The 9,477-nt window shown below is 38.7% G+C and overlaps 1 long non-coding RNA gene across 1 annotated transcript; it reads right to left on the bottom strand.

The window, feature by feature from the left end:
- Positions 1-2,186: 2,186 nt before the first annotated feature.
- Positions 2,187-7,925, bottom strand: LOC130458461 (uncharacterized). The gene is made up of 2 exons (XR_008917776.1): positions 4,563-7,925; positions 2,187-3,783 (listed from the first exon to the last, which is right to left on the bottom strand). It is a non-coding gene; the product is annotated as an uncharacterized LOC130458461 (long non-coding RNA).
- Positions 7,926-9,477: the final 1,552 nt, after the last annotated feature.

Genomic DNA, 9,477 nt, shown 5'->3' on the forward strand with positions numbered 1-9,477 from the left:
TAATAATAGCATCCACCATAAAGAATTATTGTGATAACGAATGGAAAAAAATGTGTTTCCTGCTTTGTTATAAACTTTAGAACACTCTATAAACATGGACTTTGATAAGAATGAGCTATGTTGTGTGTTAACAGTTGACTCTTTAAACCCATGTCAGTCAGAAATAAGCACGGTGCTTAACATATGCCACATACTATACCCTTAAAGAACTCTGGTGTATTGTCCGATTTTGTCTTCCCATTTCTATTAAGCGTTCTCTTCTTCCAAGCTTCCTATCATCTAAAAACTTGATGAATAGTCATTTTATACCTTCAATCATGTTATTGGTTAAAATCTTGACTAGAACATGAAAAGAACAGGGCTCTGAGGCACTTCCCTACAGATTTTTTGTAGCTCTCTCAGAGGTGAGAGAAGCCACAAGGTAGGAAGATAGAGACAGGATAGAAGTTTTGATACCACGAGGGAAGTGACGGAGTCCTAATAGAGATATGAGGTGTTCAGAATGAGTCTTTATTAATTATCGATGAGCCACAGCTAAGCTCTGATCAAAGGACCAATTCAGTAGGCTATTCCAGTCCTGAGATCCATACCACATAGGTCAGAGAGGTGAATAGAGAAAGATTAAAGATGGAGCTTGGCCTCTGGCCAAGCTCCTGCAAGGACAGCCATCAGGTAGCCTGAAAGAGAAGGAGCGAGCAGAGAGCAGAGGGCAGAGAGCAGAGAGAGGGAAGGCGGAGCCTGCTGGGCTAGATATAGTTTTTGATATGCAAATATACACAGTACATAGGGAAGATTCTCATTGGTCAATGACAAGGCATAGGTGTGGTTTCTCTTAACCAGGTGAGAACAAAGAAACCTGTTTTCCCGCCTGACCTGGGAGAAGCTGGGGTCAAGGGTCAGAGGCCTTCCCAGCCATGAGCACTACTGAGCATGCCCAAGACTGAGCAATCTGCACATACTGTTTTCCCCTTGCCCCTAGTTAGGAGTGGACTGCTACATCTCCCCCTTTTTGTTTTACACACAAATGAATAGTGTAATATCAAAATGTAGCAACATTACAGCATTAACAAATACAAACACTCTGGTGCATAATCATATTCTGATACAGAGATGAAAAACCTGTCCTGATTGTATAACTTAGATATCCCAATCAAGAATGAACATCAGCATAAACTGATTCAGTGATCAATCTTAAAAATTCCCAAACTGATCTTTCTATCTGCCTGTCTGCATTTCAAGATCAATGCAACAGTCTTAGTAGGTATAAAGATGTTAAGAAAATAATTTCCACGCTACTGATCCTGGTCTAATGAGGTAGAACTCTATGGTTCACATGACAGGTGCAATAACCAAACATGCCACCATTCACAGTCTGGACTATCAGAAGTTGTCAGCCTTTTCAACAGTTAGCAAAATACTATCCCTGGAGATGAAGGATAAGTCCTTCCTTTCTCTCGTCCTGATACTGCATCTTGGGGATCTTTCTGTGCTCACTGCCAGATGCCTGCCACATAGAAAACTGGTTGGTAGCTCGATGCCAGGACATCCAGCGACTGAGGGTGTCAGTACGCCATGTCTCTGCATTTCCCAACCTCAAACATCCATTTCACATGGAAAATGTAACCGTGGCTGAGGCTGTCTGGTCCATAATGAAAGATTCATTATGATTCCCCTTACATGCAATCAGACATCACTCTCCAGTATGGTCATCTGAAAATTAACAATTGCTGTCATGTTCTCATGTTCACCGACTGTTAGGTGACTGTAATTCTAGAAATCTTGGCACCTTCATAATTCTGGATCAGAGCATTAACAGTACTTTCCTTGTACTTAAAAATTCTGGCCTTAATAGTGTAAAAGAAAAAATCAAGGTTGATCAATCAAGAGTGACTTTAAAAAGTTTCCTCTAAAAATATAAATACTGATCTCTATAAGATTCCTCTCCCTTTTCTTTTTGATTGTGTGTTGGGAGAGATCCCTTCAAAGAAAAACATCCTCTCTTAACAATTCTGGAGGATCATGTTATCACATGTCAAATGATCTCAGAAAATTGATCCTGGGAACCTGATCCCAAAATTAATACAAGATTCTCTTGGCTCTTGGCTCACAGTCTATGTGGTATCTTTGAAACTGCGCCATTGTGAAATCTCAGAACTTATATTCCCAATGATTTCTAATTCCTGATCTAAATAGATCAAAATTCGCCTTGTATATGAACATAATTTTGCACCATTACAGGCTTTGCAAAAACATCAATACATCAATCACAGTGCAATTTTTAACAAATACCAATATTCCCATCCATTTTACATTCTCAATTGTAACTTAAATAACCATGATGGTGATAATGAAGTAATATTTCAAGTTCTGACTGCATATTCCTAATGTCTTCCTTATTTTAAATCTCTGCTTGTATGAATAAACCCATCAATATGGTAACCAAGCCTATACCATTACCAATATTTGCAAAATTCCTTCCACCAAACCAATGTTTGGGTAAATAGAAGCTTAAGTTGTTTCCCATGTAGAAACAATTTCTACAGTTTCTTGTACCTACAGCATTTGACATAGCTTTTTCATTCCTAATTGTCAGTGAATAATATTCAATGTGCTTTTTCTGCAAGCTTATCTGTGCCTATTGTGTCATGTGTTTAATCCATACTCCAAAACAGTAAAACTTAGATTATACTTTGCCCTTGCTCCATGTTTTTGTGCAATAATAATTTTTTCCACCTAGGAGAGACAATGACTGCGCGTCCACAGAAATTGTCAAACCTAGAGTCCTCAGTTTTTCATGAGGTCTTACTTCCATATACCAGAACGTCTTCCAGTATATGAAAGGGAAGCCAATAGATCCCGAATCCAGCGGCCGTCTGAATTCTGGGACTGTTGGAGGAGAGCAAGACATTTTTCCTATCAAGATATTACCCACAAAGACAGGGTATCAGGAGTAATGGTTAGCAATGGTATTAACACTCAACTACTGCTATGGTAGTCAGCCCTTAATGTAATGTCAGGAACATAATCTTTGCCTGGATGTCAATGATCTCTTACAATAACTCAAGTTCCTGATTAAAGATTTCCTAATGTCTTTTCCCTGATCTCTCATCCTTTCTTGAGAGTAACATCAGTGTCATCTGTCCATTAAACCTGTCTGTGCAGCATTTTCTGCTTAGCACCTCATTTTTGTTGTCAGAAATATCAGATCTATCCTATGAATGAAAGTTTTCTATCTCCTACTCTTTGGAGAGTCATACCAAGGTCTATACCCTTGTTGATAACAGCATTTCTTATAATACAAGTGGTGGATTTACAATGCATACAATTCATAATGCATACAAAATTCCCTTTGACAGTGTCATAGACAAAATACAAGGTATACTTTAGTAGCTAGACAATTTGTAGCTATTTCATCTCAATCCCATCGCAAAGTCTTTGGAATGTGGGATGTATCTGGTGTCTTGTACAGACACGAGTGTGATTTAGTCCTTCTGAGTTAGCATACTTGATGTTGCTCTGGGTACCCCATCTCAATGGATGTCAGCATGACAAGTGTCCTTCAGTGGCCTAATAGCCAATGTCTCTAATAGTGTAATGTCATTGTTCTAGAGTGATATTAGTCACCAAAGAAGTGTCCTTCCAGCGAGTCTGGATTGTGGCTGGCATGTAGGTAGCTGATGCCATCACCTTCCGTCTGCTTCTCTTCCTGGTCTGTATCAGCTGGCATGAAGCATGACGTGGGTGACCAGATGTTTTCATTATCTGTGAACATACAAACAAAACCTCGACCCAACGTTATCATCCCCTTGGGTCCCTTACAGTCTTAATATCTTGATGATTTTTAACCCAATTCAGGTATCTCACACAATGTGATCTTTATCATTACATTCAATATTGATTATTACAAAGCTTTAACTAATATTCTTTCTGGGGTGCAGAAAAGATAGATGATTAGTGATACCATATCCACCTCTTTTCCTTATGAAAGTGGAACAGTCACAGCTTAACAAAATTGACTTCTAGATAAGTCTGATTCTAATAAAAACATGTTGTTTGCAAATATAATGTACCCTTTAAGACCATAATCATCATTACCTTTTGGATAGTAATACCCTTTTGTGCTGCAAGTGGACAGCATTCCTTATACTGTCATAGTATTCCCAATTATACCCTTTTGATATTTGATCAAATTTAGCTAACATGGAACAATTCCAATAAAATGATTGTCAGGTTACACATTGTACCAGTACCATTCAAAATTTTCAGGCATGTAATAGTTAGATCTTTTACCAAATACCCATATATTCCTAGAACAGAATATCTGTTAGTGACTCAATGATACTCTTCTGCATGTACATTGTTTCTCATACAATTGCATGTGTGTGTGCATAGTGTGTTAAACCTGCCTATAGGGCAGTCTTTACAGTCCATGTGCTGCTTTTCTGGTGTCCTGTGCCAGACACCTCTGCCTTCTGTCCTTCTTCCGGGCAGATTTTCTTGCCCTCAGATGCTCTTAATCATCTTCCATGGACTCCATGTATCTGAGAAAGTAAACAGAAAACCTCGACCCCAAATGAAAGCCTCATTGGGTCTTAAGAGAGTTAGAAAGTGACAGAACATATATACCTTCAGTTTTTGAACCTTGGGGCTCATGAATTCCTTTGAGCTCTTTGTACCATAGCTTGCATGTAAGCCATGAGCTATGCAATTTAGCCTTTGCATTGCTGTTAAAAGCCCTGCTATTCCAAGCTGTTTGGAATAGACAGTAGTGCACAGATATTTATAGAATCTGTAATCACTTTGCTCACTTCTTCATTTGAGCTTGAACCCATAAACCAGGAGAGTAAGTATCTCCCATCACTTTTCACAGTTCAACCTTTGTGCCAGGAGCATACTGAAATGCACCTTTTGCTCCAAAATATACAGTGGATATCTATCAGGGGTGAAATTAATCCACAGCAGTTTGTATTGATAAGCAATATCACCTGCTTGTTCAGGATATAGATGTACAATAGATCTGGCCCTCTGCTAGAGCAGAGAATGCCAGCAGCTGTGTGTTCAAAACAGCATGTATAGATGCTTAAATATTTGCTTTTTCAAACCCATAATCATAAAAATATCATTCTATAAATCACTTGTGAATTGACCCATGTGTGCTGGGATCTTAAGTCTTTGTCTGCCTGCACACAATTTTTGCTTTTTGAAAAATTTCCGCCTTGTGCAGTTATTAAAATTATAGCATTGTCCTATGCTAGAAAAATGTGCACAGAATTATCAAACAATTGCACAGAAGTTGTTATTTCTGAACTACTGCCCTTAGCTCCATAACTGAAAAGATCTTAATACTGTGACTAAAATCATTACTTTCATCTGCTAATTCTGCAAATCTTCACTGCAGAAATAAATCAAATTATGCCAGTAATCTTTGAATTTGCATTATTATCATAGGTCTCTTTTCAATATCATGATCAGCTTCAGTATCTGCAATTTTAATACATGATAGTATTGCCTCTTTCAAATCCTTAATAAATTACTGTACTGAGTAACAGAGTTCCTGATAACCTTAATAATTAACCACTGGTAAACAGATTGAATCCTTCTAACCATGCTTTTACCCTGCTGAGCATGTGTCTTAATTTTCCATAGTAAAAGCTATTCTAGTTATAGATCATTTGCTTTCTGGATACAGGTATGTTAATATGCCCAGTAAAAAGTTTCTGAACTGCATACAGGTTGTTTGAATAAGCTCTGCTCAAGATTCTTCCTGTTGCTTTATGTCCTGCTTAGAAAAGTGTTAATAATTCCTCCATAGTTAAAATTAGAAAGCCTTAGAAATTCCTTTAAATCATATTCCAACTCATGCTTATTATATCTTAATATTAAATTTGTTCTTCTAGCCAATTACAGCCTTAGTGATACAACTTGCAACCTCAGTTGCTCTGATGCTATCTTCCACGTGGCTCAAACCACGTGGCCGGTAGAGAAAAAACATTTCAAGCTGCTTCAGATTTAAACTCAAACCTTAAAAGTTTTCTGTTTGCACTTTAATTACCTTGAGATATATACCAAAATTTCTCTACAGATAAAACATTTCTAGTCCTGATATTTTGTGGCATATAACAAAAGTCAGAGAAAGATATTTAATTCTCCTTTTTAACTTCCTTTATCAAAAAATATAAGCAGACATTCCTTTATAATTTTGCCTATCCAACCTAAATTAAAATTCAAATTCCCAAATCTTACTTTACTGTATTTGCAATCGCCCAGGTAAAGCCTGCCTTTACCTGGCTGGACCTCAAACAAAAGAGTCCCTAGGACTTGCTTTTTTTAAAAAAAATCTTCTGCCTTTGGTTACAGGATGGCAATATCTTTTTACAACTTAGGCTGTTCCAAATTTAACCTAATTCAGGATTATTACCTTGATTCCTTAATTGTGCTGAGACCTACGGTTTTATTAAAAAAATTTTTTGTTTTTTATCCGTTTTTTCCAAGTAATTCTGATCTTTTAAATGCCCTGCTTTGAGATTAAAGCAACCACTTCCTGATAGGCCTTTCAAATGCATCTGAGTCCGACCTCTCCTGAAAAGGCACAGGGAGTTTCTTGTAAAGATTAGCTTGCAGAACTTTTGAAATAAGAAGTGCTTAAGAAAGAACTCCTTAGCATTCTGCAGCAGTTTCTGCCTTGCGTCTTCGCTAGCCTTTCCCGCTTTTGCGTATGAATAGCAGGTAAATTTGACTTTGCTTTCCTGATGAAATTTTAACTCCTGCTTTTTCTTTTCCCAGTTGCTCCTTTTGAAATTCACTAGGCTCTAGCAACTGTTTGTTTCAGACTGAGATTTTTCAAGTTCTCAATCGCCCCTAGAGAGGGTTTTTCCCTGGGTCAAATTTTCTTTTTCCTTCCCCTCCCCCTCAGACCGCTCCTCAGGTGTTTCTTAACCTCCGGAGATCCAGGTCCGAGAGAGGAGGCCTCCGACTAGCAGACCCAGGTGGGGGAGGGAAACTGCACCTCCCTGACAGAGATAGTTTAAGAATCCCTCTCTGACCGATCGTGTGCTTCCCTCATCCTGATTCAGTCTCAGGCAATTAAGCTCTTGAGACTTCCATTTCTCCCCCATCAAGCTACGACATTAAGAGTCGAGCAGGGTTCAGAGGGGAGACCCACCTCAAGCAGAGGAGGACTTACCGTCCTTGGCCAGAGGTACGGCAACCTTCCTGGAACTCCGGCACCCGCCTACTATTAGCCTCGTGTCCTCGAACGCGTTCTCCCATTCGCTGTGTGAAGTAAAAGAGTGGAATGCCACGAGAAAGTTGGGCGCCATCTGTAGCTCTCTCAGAGGTGAGAGAAGCCACAAGGTAGGAAGATAGAGACAGGATAGAAGTTTTGATACCACGAGGGAAGTGACGGAGTCCTAATAGAGATATGAGGTGTTCAGAATGAGTCTTTATTAATTATCGATGAGCCACAGCTAAGCTCTGATCAAAGGACCAATTCAGTAGGCTATTCCAGTCCTGAGATCCATACCACATAGGTCAGAGAGGTGAATAGAGAAAGATTAAAGATGGAGCTTGGCCTCTGGCCAAGCTCCTGCAAGGACAGCCATCAGGTAGCCTGAAAGAGAAGGAGCGAGCAGAGAGCAGAGGGCAGAGAGCAGAGAGAGGGAAGGCGGAGCCTGCTGGGCTAGATATAGTTTTTGATATGCAAATATACACAGTACATAGGGAAGATTCTCATTGGTCAATGACAAGGCATAGGTGTGGTTTCTCTTAACCAGGTGAGAACAAAGAAACCTGTTTTCCCGCCTGACCTGGGAGAAGCTGGGGTCAAGGGTCAGAGGCCTTCCCAGCCATGAGCACTACTGAGCATGCCCAAGACTGAGCAATCTGCACATACTGTTTTCCCCTTGCCCCTAGTTAGGAGTGGACTGCTACATTTTTCTTCTTAATGACATGAATGTATTAGTCTTTGCTCTTTAGCCTGTCATTCATTTTTCAATCCACCAAACTTTATGCTCATATAGCTTGCTTTTCTCTAAATTGTCCATAGCATATCAAGAGAGACTTGGTCAAATGACTTGATGCAGCACTAATATAAAATGTCTATGATAAGCCCTCAATGCCCTATCAGAAAGAAAAGGGGCTTATTTGGCATGAACTGTTCCTCAATAGTCTCAGTGAGTCTTGCTTTCCTTTCCTTGAGTCCACAAACTATCCCTTTACTAGAGTCTAGAATTTGGTTAGAGGTACAAACTCCAGCTCACTGGCCTATACTTTGGCTAATCTCATTTGAAAGTGAGAGCCACATTTAGCTTTCTTTAGTTCTTGGAAGTCTGTCTTCTTCTCAATGATTTTTCAGTGATTACTAATAAGGATCAGTGATCACATCCATAAGCCTTTCCAGAATTCTGGGATATAATTTTCCAATACTAGTGCTTTTATCAATTTCTTACTCAACGAGGGTGCCAACTCGGTGTTAATTATTTTCATTATTCTTCCTCATCTGAATGTCATGTTCCTTGAAAGAAAAAATAGAAACAAAATAACAAATGAGTAGTTCTATCCTTTCTCCATCATCTGTTATTATCTTCCTATCCAATCCACCATAACTCAATAGCTCTATCTGTTCTTTGATTATCTCTTGCCCCAACTCAGCTAAGAGAAGCCATTTTGCTTCCTTTGCAATTATTGCCAGCATGGATTTATTCTGAGCTAGAGTGTTCCTAAATATATTTTACAAGACTGCCATTCTCCTCAGTTATTTACACCCTACTTCTGTATAAATTTTAAAAATATATATAAATGAGATACTTATTCAGTCACAGAGACTTCTGCTTCCCTGTGACGCTCTTCACCATTCTTGTATTGTTCTATGTGAAAAATATCTCATCCTGAAAAACATTCTATTATAATTGTTGGACCTCCCCTTACTTACTCCCATTAGGATGCAATCTTGTGAGCAAAGGTTCTGTGGTTCTGTTTTGTATTTATATCCTAAACATTTAGCACAGTGTTCAGTACATTGTAAGTCCTAAAAATTCTTTTCATCAATTCATTAATTCTTTAATCAGCTGCTTCTTTTCTTCCTCAACAGCATCATTGGTATTTGTGTCTTTATTATTTTGTTCTTACAGGCATCCTACTCCTCTTGAGCTGACTTCTACAGAATTTCAGTTACTGGTATACTCCTACTTTTTCTGAGCTCCTGACAACTGTTCTCCCAAAATCTAGAGCTTGCTTAATGTCTGATTTTCCCTCTTCATATTCAGTAAAACAAAGATCTATGATTGCACTGATGTGGAAGTTCTCTCAAAAACCAGATTTCAACCAATTTATAACTTAGCAGATAAGTCTTAAGAAACTTCCCTGAGGTTCAGAAATGTCAAAAGTCATTCTGACAGTGTCAGAAATAGGATCTACATCTTCCACTACAAGTTCAGCACTATATCTATTTCACCTTGATGCTTTTCTTTCTCCTGTTTA

This window comes from Monodelphis domestica, chromosome 3 (assembly GCF_027887165.1).
Source record: "Monodelphis domestica isolate mMonDom1 chromosome 3, mMonDom1.pri, whole genome shotgun sequence".
NCBI lineage: Eukaryota > Metazoa > Chordata > Mammalia > Didelphimorphia > Didelphidae > Monodelphis > Monodelphis domestica.